Source organism: Schistocerca cancellata, chromosome 8, assembly GCF_023864275.1.
Source record: "Schistocerca cancellata isolate TAMUIC-IGC-003103 chromosome 8, iqSchCanc2.1, whole genome shotgun sequence".
Taxonomy (NCBI): Eukaryota; Metazoa; Arthropoda; class Insecta; order Orthoptera; family Acrididae; genus Schistocerca; species Schistocerca cancellata.
Genome location: NC_064633.1, coordinates 14513751 through 14528702, shown reverse-complemented (window position 1 = coordinate 14528702; position 14952 = coordinate 14513751). Strand labels below are relative to the sequence as shown.

At 44.9% G+C, this 14952-nt stretch overlaps 2 non-coding genes across 2 annotated transcripts; both read right to left on the bottom strand.

Moving 5' to 3' along the window:
- Positions 1-10045: 10045 nt before the first annotated feature.
- Positions 10046-10120, bottom strand: Trnas-cga (transfer RNA serine (anticodon CGA)). The gene has a single exon. It is a non-coding gene; the product is annotated as a tRNA-Ser (tRNA).
- A 226-nt stretch (positions 10121-10346) lies between these two features.
- Positions 10347-10421, bottom strand: Trnas-cga (transfer RNA serine (anticodon CGA)). Its single transcript has one exon. It is a non-coding gene; the product is annotated as a tRNA-Ser (tRNA).
- Between the last annotated feature and the right edge of the window lie 4531 nt (positions 10422-14952).

Sequence of the window (14952 nt, the reverse complement as noted above, 5' to 3'; positions counted from 1 at the left end):
CAGAACCACACGCGTCTGCCTCGCATGAGGAGGGTATTGGAAATTTGGCAAAGCACTATGACAAACGTCCAAGAAAGAGCTGGAAGGTGTAGCCAAATGTTGCAAATCAATTATTTTTACCTTCACTGTACTATCCCTTTGACAAGTCATGAGACGTTAGAAAAAAAATAGCTCTTTTGCGTGACACGGCTGTACTATCCAGAACGACGGAGTGAACTAGTCGAGGGGACACGAGGGTCTAATATGTGACGTCATGACTGTCCTGCAGGCATTGAATCCATAGCCGCATGACAGCCATGAGATCGCGACCTAACTGATCAGGAATATCACAGAACAATAAATTTCATGTTTCCGCGCCTGTTGACAGCGAAGCGTAGGTGCAAGTTACAGCCCAGTATTCTCATGAAAACCGAATATTCAAAGGCGGTATCTGATTGAGCAATTCACTGCGTAGTCTTTGTTTATCTGCTTAACATATGTCGTATCACTCCACCTATTTTGTACAGTCGCGCTAAAGCAATGACCGTTAGGATATTCAACCACGTAGCACATAAAGTGGACAAAAGTATGTAAACACCGCGGGAGAGGCATGCCTGGACATAAATGCAGATATAAACAAGCACGTATGCTGCAGTGCTGTACGTGACCACGAACAGCACCTATGCAATGTCCTCAATACGTTGTAAGCATCAGTCGGGCTCAGAACAGCGTTCTGTGTAGTTGTATGAGGGTTACGTTAGAGGTAAGTGATTTTCAAAGTTCGCAAATCATTGGTGCTCGTATGGAGGATGCTTACAAAATCAAGGAAACTGAAGTAGTTCTGTTGTTTCAAGAGGCACCGTATCGAAAATTTATATGGCATTCGAGGAAAGCGGGAAAATATCATCCGCTAAGTTACAGTGCGGTCGAAAGTGTGTGTTGAGTGACCATGACAGACGGTCATTAAAGACGATTGTGACGAAAAATAAGGAAATGATAGCTGTAAAAGTCACTGCAGGATCTAGTGTGGCACTGGCGAACACTGTCAGCACCAAAAAATAAGACGGGTGATCCATAACGATGGAACTGAAAGACGAGCTAAAAATTCAAAACTACTGCTCACTGAAACCGTGGTGCCGAAGCAATAAAACCTGGATTACGAAGCAGTAGAAGGAAGTATTTTGGTCCAATGAGTCTTATTTCAGACTGTTCCCAACTTCTTGGTTCAAATGACTCTAAGCACTACGGGACTTAACATCTGAGGTCATCAGTCCCCTAGACATAAACCTAACTAACCTAAGGACATCATAAGCATGCATGCCCGAGGCAGGATTCGAACCTACGACCGTAGCAGCAGTGCGGTTCTGGACTGAAGCCCCTAGAATCGCTCGGCCACAGCGGCTGGCTCCCGTGGTGTTCCATGGGCTCCATGGTTCCTAAGCAAAGTCGGCTTAATGCCAAGGATTACGTTTCCATTTTGCCTCATCAAGTACAGTCCACGGCGCAATGTTTTTCCCTAAGTGACATACATAGTGGTTACGGTTACTACAAGCCACACCACAAGTTGGGAAACGGGGCCAAATTTCTAGTAATTTACTGTCGAGTTGAGATTTTCACACACAAATATTTTATTCATATCTAGCAGTACGGCAATAAACAGCCTTTTAAACACGCCGCTAACGGCAATCAAGTAATTTGCAGCAATGCAACTATTTAAAATTTCTTTTGAAAACGGCAATCAAGTCATTTATAGCAATATAAAAGTTTAAAATAAATAAAAAAAACACCGAAGCTAACAGTACGGGAATAACAGCCTTTCAAAACACGCCGCTAACGGCAATCAAGTAATTTGTAGCAATACCACAATTTAAAAAAAAAAAATTCTTAAAAAAACACACACAGAACCTAGCAGTATGACAATAACAGCGTTTCAAAACACGCCGCTAACGGCAATCAAGTAATTTATAGCAACACAACACTTTTAAAAAAGTTAAAGAACATTAGTAAACAGGCTACTAAAGTGAATACAGAACTTTGTTAACAAAGTACGGTGAGGTAGTGAAGCTACCAACACCGCCATTGAAAAAATTAAACAGGTCTCAGCAAACACACGATTAATGGCAACAAAAGGAATTTACAAACTTGGAGGAATTTAAAAAAAAATTAAACAAAAGCGTCCTGGAATATCATTAGAACATAACAGATATGACGGACGTGTAAGGCGACCACAAATCACCCACTCAGGGATGCTCAGGCTAGGCAGAATACTGACCAATTTAAATACGCCCGTAAACACAATTGCCACTTTCAGGCTGGTCACTGCAACGACTTTTAGCCAGCGAAAACTTGTAATAAGATGCAGTCTGAATGTTACTGAGCAATTGTGGTCTACCTTCGAAAGAAGAGTGCGCGACCACCATTCCCCTCCATCGTAGTTACTTAAACATTCCACAGTTTTGCAGGAAAAGTGGAATAAGATTTCCTCGATAAACAAACAGAAGCTGTATTTCAATCCGAGACAACTAGATCTGAATTCCATCGGGCTTCGTATGCCGTGTTAGGCACTGCAACGTGTTTCTGGTGTTTGTACACTAAAGCGCCACAGAAACTGGTTTAGGCATGTGTATTCCAATACAGAGATACGTAAACACATAGAATACGACGCTGCGGTTGGCAATGCCTGTATAAGACAACGTGTGTCTGGTGCAGTTGTTAGGTCGGTTACTGCTGTACAATGGCAGGTTATCAACATTTAAGAGGGTTTGTGGTGTTATAGTCGGCGCACGGGCGATGGGACACAGCATCTCCGAGGTAGAGATGAAGTGGGGATTTTCCCGTACGACCAGTTCACGAGTATACCGTGAATATAGGGAACCAGGTAAAACATCAAATCTTCGACATCGCTGCTGCCGGGTCCGACGGCGACTGAACAGAATCGTTCAATGTGACAGACTTTATGCTGCACGGCGCCAAGCTTTACGCATCGCCTGCGCCCGTAAACACCGACTTTGGATGACTGGAAACTTTGATGACTGGAAACATGTTGCCTGGTTGGACGACTGTCGTTTCAAATTGTATCGAGCGGATGGACGTGTACGGGTATGGAGACAGCCTCATGAAACTAAGGACTCTGCATGTCGTCATGGCACTGTTCAAACTGGTTCGGTAGTGGTGTGTGCCGTGTGCAGTTGGAGTTAAATGGGATCCCTCATACGTCTACATACGACTCTAACAAGTGACACGTACTTAAGCATGCTGTCTGAAAACCTCCATCAATTCATGTCCATTGTGTATTCCGACGCACTTGCGCAATTTTAGCAAGACAGTGCGAAATCCCATACCTTCAGAATTGTTACAGAGTGGTTTCAGGACCACTCTTCTGTGTTTAAACGATTTCCGCTGTCCACCAAACTACCCAGACATGAACATTAATGAGCATAATGGGATTTCTTGCAAACAGCTGTTCAGAAGAGATCCCACCCTTTCGTACTGTTACGTACACTACTGGCCATTAAAATTGCTACTCCAAGAAGAAATGCAGGTGATAAACGGGTATTCATTGGGCAAATATATTATACCAGAACTGACATGTGATTACATTTTCACTCAGTTTGGGTGCATAGATCCTGATAAATCAATACCCAGAACAACCACCTATGGCCGTAATAACGGCCTTGATACGCCTGGGCATTGAGTCAAACGGAGCTTGGATTCCGTGTACAGGTACAGCTGCCCATCCAGCTTCAACACGGTACCACAGTTCATCAAGAGTAGTGACTGGCGTACTGTGACGAGCCAGTTGCTCGGCCACCATTGAAAAGACGTTTTCAATTGGTGAGAAATCTGGAGAATGTGCTGACCAGGGTAGCAGTCGAACATTTACAGCATCCAGAAAGGCCGGTAAAGGACCTGCAACATGCGGTCGTGCACTATCCTGCCCAAATGTAGGGTTTCTCAGAGATCGAATGCAGGGTAGAGCCGCGGGTCGTAACACATCTGAAATCTAACGTGCACTGTACAAAGTGCCGTCAATGCGAACAAGAGGTGATCGAGACGTGTAACCAATGGCACATCATGCCGGGTGATACGCCAGTATGGCGATGACGAATACACGCTTCCAATGCGCGTTCACCGCGATGTCGCCAAACACGGATGCGACCAACATGATGCTGTAAACAGAACCTGGATTCATCCGAAAAAATTACGTTTTGCCATTTATGCACCCAGGTTCGTCCTTGAGTACACCATCGCAGACGCTCCAGTCTGTGATGCAGCGTCAAGGGTAACCGCAGCCATGGTCTCCGAGCTGATAGTCCATGCTGCTGCAAACGTCGTCGAACTGTTCGTGCAGATGGTTGTTGTCTTGCAAACGTCCCCATCTGTTGACTCAGGGATCGAGACGTGGCTGCACGATCCGTGACAGCCTTGCGGATAAGATGCCTGTCATCTCGACTGCTAGTGATACGAGGCCGTTGGGATCCAGCACGGCGTTCCGTATTACCCTCCTGAACCCACCGATTCCACATTCTTCTAACAGTCATTGGATCTCGGCCAACACGAGCAGCAATGTCGCGATACGATAAACCGCAATCGCGATAGGCTACAATCCGACCTTTATCAAAGTCGAAAGCGTGATGGTACGCATTTCTCCTCGTTACAAGAGGCTCACAACAACGTTTTACCAGGCAACGCCGGTCAACTTGTGTTTTTGTATGAGAAATCGGTTGGAAACGTTCCTCATGTCAGCACGTTGTAGGTGTCGCCACTGGCGCCAACATTGTGTGGATACTCTGAAAAGCTAATCATTTGCATATCACAGAATCTTCTTCCTGTCGGTTAAATTTCGCGTCTGTAGCACGTCATCTTCGTGGTGTAGCAATTTTAATGGCCAGTAGTGTAAATCGCATATATTCTGGAAAAGCTTCGTTGCGGTTTGGAGCTGCAGTGGATGTTTACTTCTTTTGTCCACAAGTAGTACCTCGTTTGTAGCTGAGAATCTCAAATCTTCTATCATCGCCACGAGGTGTTAAATCTGGAACAGATAAAAATAAATATATTAAACATTCATCCTTACTACAAACAATAAATTGAACACACAAATGTTCGTCGTGAATCGCACTGTTAGTGAAAACCGTAACAAAATTGTTATAGCAGTTCTTCAGATTGTACAGAGCGTAACAGGCGATATAGGCTTTTAATACACCATATGTATAGATGATCAGTTCCAAATTTCTGTGCGCTTTGTAAACTAAATGTGAGAAATGCAGTCGTGGCAAATAAAATGTTATCTGAAAAGTTAAAAGGTAATTTTTCAAAATCTTTACAGAAGACTATGTAAGTACTGTATAATGGTCTTTGAGATCAGAAAGACGCGTTTTAAGACTTTTTGCAGTCGAAACTGAGGAAGGACGCAAGTGTGTGTCTGGCGCAGTTAATATTTGCGCAGCAAGTTGCTTGTGGCTACGAGATGTTTTAAACGCCCACTTTGGAGGCAGTACGTTTCTTACATATGACAGTGATTCAAGAGGAAGAGAGCGAAGAATAGTATACTGATTGTCCGCAGGTTCTGTAAGGAATATTGGGAGCTGGAGAGCGGATGGATGTGTACTGTTGATGGAGACACCGCCATGAATCCATGGATCCTGCATGTCTGCAGGGGACTGTTCAAGCTGGTAGAGGCTTTGTAGTTGTGTGGGCGGGCATAGTTGGAGTGATGTCGGACCCCTGATATGTGTAGATACGACTCTGACAGGTGACACATACGTAAATATCCTGTGTGGTTATCTGCATCCATTCATGTCCATTTTGCATTCCGAACGACTTGGGCAATTCCAGAAATACTGTACAATGCGACACACCACAGGTCCATAATTGCTACAGAGTGGCTCCAAAAACACTCTTCTGAGTTAAACGCTTCCGCTGCTTACCAAGCTCCCCAGACAGGAACATTATTGAGAATATCTGCGATGCCTTGCAGCCAGTTGTCCAGAAGAGATTGCCATGGTTTCGTACTGTTACGTATTTATGGACAGCCCTGCAGAATTCAGAGTGTCAGTTCTCTCCAGCTCCACTTCAGACATTAATCGTGTCGTGTAGATGCACTTCTGCTTGCTCGTGGGGGCCCCTACACGGTATTAGGCATGTGTACCAGTTTCTTTGGCTCTTCAGTATGTATTCTCTTCCAACCCCTGTACATACTGTACGCCGATGCACGCGTTTCATTTGTTTTCATGAATCTGCGGTTGTAATGGTCTGCAGTGAATTTTACATTTGGGATGCTGCTGTCAATGTTGTATTTGTTGTGTGTTCTTGAAGAACAATGTACCACGTGAATGAAGCGTTAAACTTACTCTCAGTAAAACACAAACGCGTAAATTAATAGGCTGCGACATATGTACGCAAGCAGGCGAACTACATCGGCAGTAGCATGTGGCTCTGTACACGTACTGGCTCTTTCGTGCCGCACAGCCCCCTGCGTTGTTCGCTGTTGCCTGCGCTCGTTCAGCCCTGGTGGTCCTACAGGAGGGCAACAGACTGCCTGGCTTACGACCCGCTGCCGCCACCCCTGCGCTGCCAATTTCGCAGTTAATTTATCCGATATCCGAGCTGCGGGCGTGAGATGGGAGCACAGCGTCAACCCAGCATAGCCTGCCGCCAGCCGGGCTGCGGGTGTCTCCTGGACCACACACCCGCCTTCTCTTCCCGCCCAGTGCTTTATTCAAAACATCCAGGCAAGAGGCAGACTCTACAGGTCCAGACATGTCAGCTGCCTGACAGCTGCACTCTGCGCCCACGTGTTCTTTCAAGACTGCCTTACATCTGTCACGTACGCGTAATAGGACAACAGCGTTATCGTACCTCAGGTAGATATCGCTCTCTGTGCATGAATAGTCAATCTCACTGACCCGACGCGGCATCATAGACGTCTCTTTGGGAGGAAGGGAAGGCAATCACTATTTCCGTTTGGAGACCTGTAGTACAGACTTTCAATTCGTACGATGATTGGCACTCGTTTAAAGAAATAACTGTTTGCCATTTTGTTATGTTTACATATATCGAGTCCGTCAATATACACTACTGGCCATTACAATTGCTACACCACGAGGATGACGTGCTACAGACGCGAAATTTAACCGACAGGCAGAAGATGCTGTGATATGCAAATGATTAGCTTTTCAGAGCATTCACACAAGGTTGGCGCCGGTGGCGACACGTACAACGTGCTGACATGAGGAACGTTTCCAACCGATTTCTCATACACAAACAGCAGCTGACCGGCGTTGCCTGGTGAAACGTTGTTGTGAGCCTCGTGTAAGGAGGCGAAATGCGTACCATCACGCTTCCGACTTTGATAAGGTCGGATTGTAGCCTATCGCGATTGCGGTTTATCGTATCGCGACATTGCTGCTCGTGTTGGTCGAGATCCAATGACTGTTAGCAGAATATGGAATCGGTGGGTTCAGGAGGGTAATACGGAACGCCGTGCTGGATCCCAACGGCCTCGAATCACTAGCAGTCAAGATGACAGGCATCTTATCCGTGTGGCTCTAACGGATCGTGCAGCCACGTCTCGATCCCTGAGTCAACAGATGGGGACGTTTGCAAGATAACAACCATCTGCATGAACAGTTCGACGACGTTTGCAGCAGCATGGGCTATCAGCTCGGAGACCACGGCTGCGGTTACCCTTGACGCTGCATCACAGGCAGGAACGCCTGCGATGGTGTACTCAAGGACGAACCTGGGTGCACGAATGGTAAAACGTCATTTTTTCGTATGAATCCAGGTTCTACTTACAGCATCATGATGGTCGCATCCGTGTTTGACGACATCGCGGTGAACGTACATTGGAAGTGTGTTTTCGTCATCGGCATACTGGCTTATCACCCGGCGTGATGGTATGGCCATTGGTTACACGTCTCGGTTACCTCTTTTTCGCATTCACGGAACTTTGAACAGTGGACGTTACATTGGAGACGTGCTACGACCCGTGGCTGTACCCTTCATTCGATCCCTGCGAAACCCTACATTTCAGCAGGATAATGCACGACCGCATGTTACAGGTCCTGTGCGGGCCTTTCTGGATACAGGAAATGTTAGACTGCTGCCCTGGCCAGCACATTCTCCAGATTTCTCACCAATTGAAAACGTCTGGTTAATGGTGGCAGAGCAACTGGCTCGTCACAATACGGCAGTCACTACTCTTGATGAACTGTGGTATCGTGTTGAAGCTGCATGGGCAGCTGTACCTGTACACGCCATCCAAGCTCTGTTTGACTCAATGACTCAATGCCCAGGCGTATCGAAGCCGTTATTACGGCCAGAGGTGGTTGTTCTGGGTACTGATTTCTCAGATCTATGCACCCAAATTGCGTGAAGATATAATCACATGTCATTTCTAGTATAATATTTTTGTCCAATGAATACCTGTTTATCATCTGCATTTCTTCTTGGTGTAGTACTTCCAATGGCCAGTAGTGTACACAGTGTTCAAAATAAAGTGATTCACTGCATTAGTAAAAGTAACAACCTATGGCGTGTCCTCATAAAACAGGTGCTTCTTCTTCTCCGCAAGCCGTTGCCATGAACAGTTGTGAAGCAACACAACAATTCCTATACTTTTACTCAATGTTGACGATTTACTCCACTATAGGGTTTGACTACAACCGTTCAGGTGAGTCTCCTGTTTCACCATATCAAGTGGTTGCTTATTTTATTTGTAATCTTGAGAACTGTTGTGCAAGAGATGCAATGCTGCAACAGTAAAACGTCAATGTGTTCAAGAATCACCTGCCGGTCTACCAGGATTTGTTCTGAAGTGAAGTGAGTGGGCAGGGTTGGAAATGATAAGAACCGGACGCGCCAGATGCAGTGCTATGATGCACAGGTGGGGGTCCTCCGAAATTCTACATCCTGCGAATGTGGGGCCATAAACAACCCGTTCAGCATATTGTCAGAGACTACCTTATGAAAAAGTATACAGCGCCATTCAGTGACTTACGCTGCTCCCTCTGCTATCACTTGTCTTTATTCAGTAGATGTTGAAATCTAATTAAATGTTCCTGTTTTAATTGAAACTCTTATTTTTTAGTTTAAAAGGCCTCCTTTAGTGTTATGAAATTGTTAACTGCACTTATTTAAACATATTTGCTTTGTGCTTAAATCCTTAGATGTATGCTTGTAAACTGTGTGTTTCTTAATATTTGCTGTTGTCGCCATACCATTAATAAATAAGTAAATAAACAACCATAGTTACTTACTTGATGACGAATTGCCGCATTATAGCGATCGTGCCATTTTTCTTTAATATTTCACTAACACTTCATCTCTGTCCTGCTCATGTGCAACGTTCCTGAGGGAGGTCGTAATAGCATTTTCTCCAGCCACCCCTTTTAAATGCAGGATGCTGAAGTTGTTGTCTCAAGGATCAACATCTTCTGAACGAAATAATTCTACAGGTACACGTGTGAGCGCATCTGCAATGATGTTTTTGTCCCCGGGAATGTACTTCACCCTAAACAGGAATTCTTGGAGGTGCAATGCCCACATCGCCAGGCTCTTGTGGGATAGCTTAGCGACCATTAAAAATTGCTGAGTTCGGTGTTCGGTAAATGCCCTTGACGTTCGACCATAAAGGTAGGATCCCAATTCCGTGACCCAGTAATTTCTTTCAAAGCGAGTGAGCACCCGCCTTGCGAAAAAAATAGTTTTTCAAGATGATGGATTGGTGATGTCCTCTGCTTAGAATAGAATGACGCCTATACCTTACAAGAGCTTTCGGTAATGACACAGAAATCTTACGACAGGTCGGAGTGTGCAAGAATCGGCGTTTTTAACAGTGCCTGTTTAAGTTTCGTGAACTCGTTTTGTGCCTGTTGGTCGCAGATCCATGGAGCCCTTTTTCCAGTCATGCCTCAAAGACGTGATGTGGCGGTCAAGCTTAGATCCACAAAGCGCTTGTAGAAATTACATAGCCCGTGAAAGCCACGTAATTGTTTCTTACTGGTTGAAGTTGCGCATTCTGCAACAGCACTAATCTTGAAACTTCCTGGCAGATTAAAACTGTGTGCCCGACCGAGACTCGAACTCGGGACCTTTGCCTTTCGCGGGCAAGCGCTCTACCAACTGAGCTACCGAAGCACAACTCACGCCCGGTACTCACAGCTTTACTTCTGCCAGTACCTCGTCTCCTACCTTCCAAACTTTACAGAAGCTCTCCTGCGAACCTCGCAGAACTAGCACTCCTGAAAGAAAGGATATTGCGGAGACATAGCTTAGCCACAGCCTGGGGGATGTTTCCAGAATGAGATTTTCACTCTACAGCGGAGTGTGCGCTGATATGAAACTTCCTGGCAGATTAAAACTGTGTGCCCGACCGAGACTCGAACTCGGGACCTTTGCCTTTCGCGGGCAAGCGCTCTACCAACTGAGCTACCGAAGCACGACTCACGCCCGGTACTCACAGCTTTACTTCTGCCAGTACCTCGTCTCCTACCTTCCAAACTTTACAGAAGCTCTCCTGCGAACCTGGCAGAACTAGCACTCCTGAAAGAAAGGATATTGCGGAGACATGGCTTAGCCACAGCCTGGGGGATGTTTCCAGAATGAGATTTTCACTCTGCAGCGGAGTGTGCGCTGATATGAAACACTCCGCTGCAGAGTGAAAATCTCATTCTGGAGCACTAATCTTGTCCGAGTCGTGTCGAATCCCATCCGCAGATACAATGTGACCCAGAAATCCTATTTCTTTTCAGCCGAATTGTGACTCACAGTCACTCCTGCCTGTTAGGAGGGTTCCAATAAACGATACACCACTTCACTGTGGTCAGCCCATGACTTCTCTGCCACGAGAATGTCATCCATATACAGCGTGAAGTTCGGTGGCAGGAGGAACAAGGCATTTGGTCGGTTAATACAGGTTTATAAATACAAAATCAAATAGGAGTAATGAAGGAGTAGGTTTAATAATGAATAAAAAAATAGGAGTACGGGTAAACTACTACAAACAGCATAGTGAACGCATTATTGTGGCGAAGATAGACATGAAGCCCACGCCTACTACAGTAGTACAAGTTTATTTGCCAACTAGCTCTGCAGATGATGAAGAAATTCATTAAATGTATGATGGGATAAAAGAAATTAATCAGGTAGTGAAGGGAGACGAATATTTAATAGTCATAGGTGACTGGAATTCGCCAGTAGGAAAAGGAAGAGAAGCAAACGTAGTAGGTGAATATGGATTGGGGCTAACAAATGAAAGAGGAAGCCGCCTGGTAGAATTTTGCACAGAGCATAACATAATCATAGCTAACACTTGGTTCAAGAATCATGAAAGAAGGTTGTATACATGGAAGAACCCTGGAGATATTAAAGGTTTCAGATAGATTATATAATGGTAAGACAGAGATTTAGGAATCAGGTTTTAAATTGTAAGACATTTCCAGGGGCAGATGTGGCCTCTGACCACAATCTATTTGTAATTAACTGTAGATTAAAACTAAAGAAACTGCAAATAGGTGTGAATTTAAGGAGATTGCGCCTGGACAAACTGAAAGAACCATAGGTTGTGCAGAGTTTCAGGGAGAGCATAAGGGAACAATTGGCAGGAATGAGGGAAAGAAATACAGTAGAAGAAGAATGGGTAGCTTTGAGGAATGAAATAGTGAAGGTAGCAGAGGATCAAGTGAGTAAAAAGACAAGGGCTAGTAGAAATCCCTGGGTAACAGAGGAGATACTGAATTTAATTGATGGAAGGAGAAAACACAAAAATGCAGTAAGTGAAGCAGGCAAAAAGGAGTACAAACGTCTCAAAAATGAGATCGACGGGAAGTGCTAAATGGCTAAGGAGGGATGCCTAGAGGACAAATGTAAGGTTGTAGAGGCTTATCTCACGAGGGGTAAGATAGATACTGCCTACAGGAAAATTAAAGAGACCTTTGGAGAAAAGAGAAACACTTGTATGAATATTAGAGGTCAGACGGAAACCCAGTTCTAAGCAAAGACGGGAAGGCAGAAAGGTGGAAGGAGTATATAGAGGGTCTATACAGGGGCGATGTTCTTGAGGACAATATTATGGAAAGCGTAGAGGAGGTAGATGAAGATGAAATGGGAGATATGATACTGCGTGAATAGTTTGACAAAGCACTGAAAGACCTAAGTCGAAACCAGGCCCCGGGAGTAGACAATATTCCATTATAACTACTGACAGCCTTGGGAGAGCCAGGCCTAACAAAACTCTTCCATCTGGTGAGCAAGATGAATGAGACAGGCGAAATTCCCTCAAACTTCAAGAAGAATATAGCAATTCCAATCCCAAGGAATGCAGGTGTTGACAGATGTGAAAATTACCGAACAATCACTTTAATAAGTCACAGCTGCAAAATACTAACGCGAGTTCTTTATAGACGAATGGAAAAACTGGTAGAAGCCGACCTCGGTGAAGATCAATTTGGATTCCGTTGAAATGTTGGAACACGTGAGGCAGTACTGACCCTACGACTTATCTTAGAAGAAAGATTAAGGAAAGGTAAACCTACGTTTCTAGCATTTGTAGGCTTAGAGAAAGCTTTTGACAATATTGATTGGAATACTCTCTTTCAAATTCTAAATGTGGCAGGGGTAAAATACAGGGAGGGCAAGGCTATTTACGATTTGTACAGAAACCAGATGGCAGTTATAAGAGTCGAGGGACATGAAAGGGAAGCAGTGGTTGGGAAGGGTGTGAGACAGGGCTGTAGCCTCTCCCCGATGCTATTCAATCTGTATATTGAGCAAGCAGTAAAGGAAACAAAAGAAAGCCGGCCGCGGTGGTCTAGCGGTTCTGGCGCTGCAGTCCGGAACCGCGGGACTGCTACGGTCGCAGGTTCGAATCCTGCCTCGGGCATGGGAGTGTGTGCTGTCCTTTAGTTAGGTTTAAGTAGTTCTAAGTTCTAGGGGACTTATGACCTAAGATGTTGAGTGCCATAGTGCTCAGAGCCATTTGAAACAAAAGAAAAGTTCGGAGTAGGTATTAAAATCCATGGAGGAGAAATAAAAACTTTGAGGTTTGCCGATGAAGTTGTAATTCTGTCAGAGACAGCAAAGGACTTGCAAGAACAGTTGAATGGAGTGGACAGTGTCTTGAAAGGAGGGTACAAGGTGAACATCAACAAAAGGAAAACATCTACATCTACATCTACATCCACGAGGATAATGGAATGTAGTCGAGTAATATCGGGTGATGCTGAGGGAATTAGATTAGGAAATGAGACACTTAAAATAGTAAAGGAGTTTTGCTATTTGCTATTTTGCTATTTATGGACGATAAATAGTTTAGACAAGAAGAGAACAGAAGCTTTAGAAATATGATGCTACAGAAGAATGCTGAAAATTAGATGGGTAGATCACATTACTATTGAGGAGGTATTGAATAGAATTGGGGAGAAGAGGAGTTCGTGGCACAACTTGACTAGAAGAAGCGATCGGTTGGTAGGACATGTTCTGAGGCATCAAGGGATAACCAATTTGGTACTGGAGGGCAGTGTGGAGGGTAAAAATCGTAGAGGGAGACCAAGAGTTGAATACACTAAGCAGATTCAGAAGTATGTAGGCTGCAGTAGGTACTGGGAGATGAAGAAGCTTGCACAGGATAGAGTAGCACGGAGAGCTGCATCAAACCAGTCTCAGGACTGAAGACCACAACAACAACAACACACAGCGTTATGCGTGATGGTATGTCTGCTGGAATGATACTGTTCAGACCTCTAATACAGGCAGCTGACGATGTATTTAGCCCAAACAGAAGGCGTTTGAACTGGTTACAGTTCCCATAACAGAGAAACGATGTGTACAGTCTACATGAGGGTTGAAGAATTATCTGCCAGAAGCTTGACGTAAGTCAATTGAGAACAAAACTTTTATGCCGTGGAACCATTGCAGAAGCTCGTCCAAGCTCTGAGGTCTATCTGTTCCGGTATGATGATGGAGTTCATCTGTCTTGAGTCTAACACAAACCGTCGAGACCCATCACGTTTAAAAACTGTCAGTAACGGTGAATTGTACAGGTACACCAATCGTTCAGTCACGCCTTGGTCCAGAAATTCGTTGATTTCTTTTTCAACGTGTGTTTTATATGACAGTGGAATAAGATATTGCCCAACGCTAAATTGATAGGCGAAGCCTTGGATGGCGCCGGTCGCGTCCCAAAGTACTCACACCTGACTCTGTAAAATATGGTAAAATCTCTGTCGGTCAGCTTCCAACGTTCCGATGCTGACTGTACACCTCTCCGTAACCATTGTGAGAACGGCATATCCCTGACGTTAGTCAGGCGGATAGCTCATCTGACTAACGGAGTCCACGAGGAACTCCAGTTTGGATCGCGATCTGGACTGAATACGAAATAAGCAGCTTAACTCTGACTCGTCACGCAGGACGCACTCAGCAAAAACAAAAAGAGTGAGGCCATCCCACCCGTCATGCATCCTCCGCCCAGCTCAATTACAGCCTGGTGGGTATGCAGAAAATCGGTCCCCCTGAACTGCTTCAGAATTTAGCAGGGGCATGATTAGGAAATTCCATTCGAATTCTCTCCCATGATACACTAACGTAATGCGAGTCTGCTTCCTGATTTCAATACTCTTTCCATGCAACGGAAAAGTGTGCCAAGTCACCCCTCTCCTCACATCTTCGAAACGCCATTTCGTTCAGAACGCTGAAGAGCCTCCCAGCGCGGATTAATCACGTGACACTTCTTTAATTGAGATGGTAATCACCTGGTTAACGGCTGGGACCGTCATGCTAGTTATTTCGCGCAGTAATTTTTCCCTCAAATCTTCCTTAGCAACAAGCCGAACATTGCAGATTTTCGGTATGTTGTGGCTTGTGACGACGGCCTTCACATTTGGCAAGTGTTATTGCTACGTGTGCAGTCTTTCGATTGGTCGATTGTGGTAAGGATTGGCTGACCTGATTTCAGTATCAGGTCCAGGAACC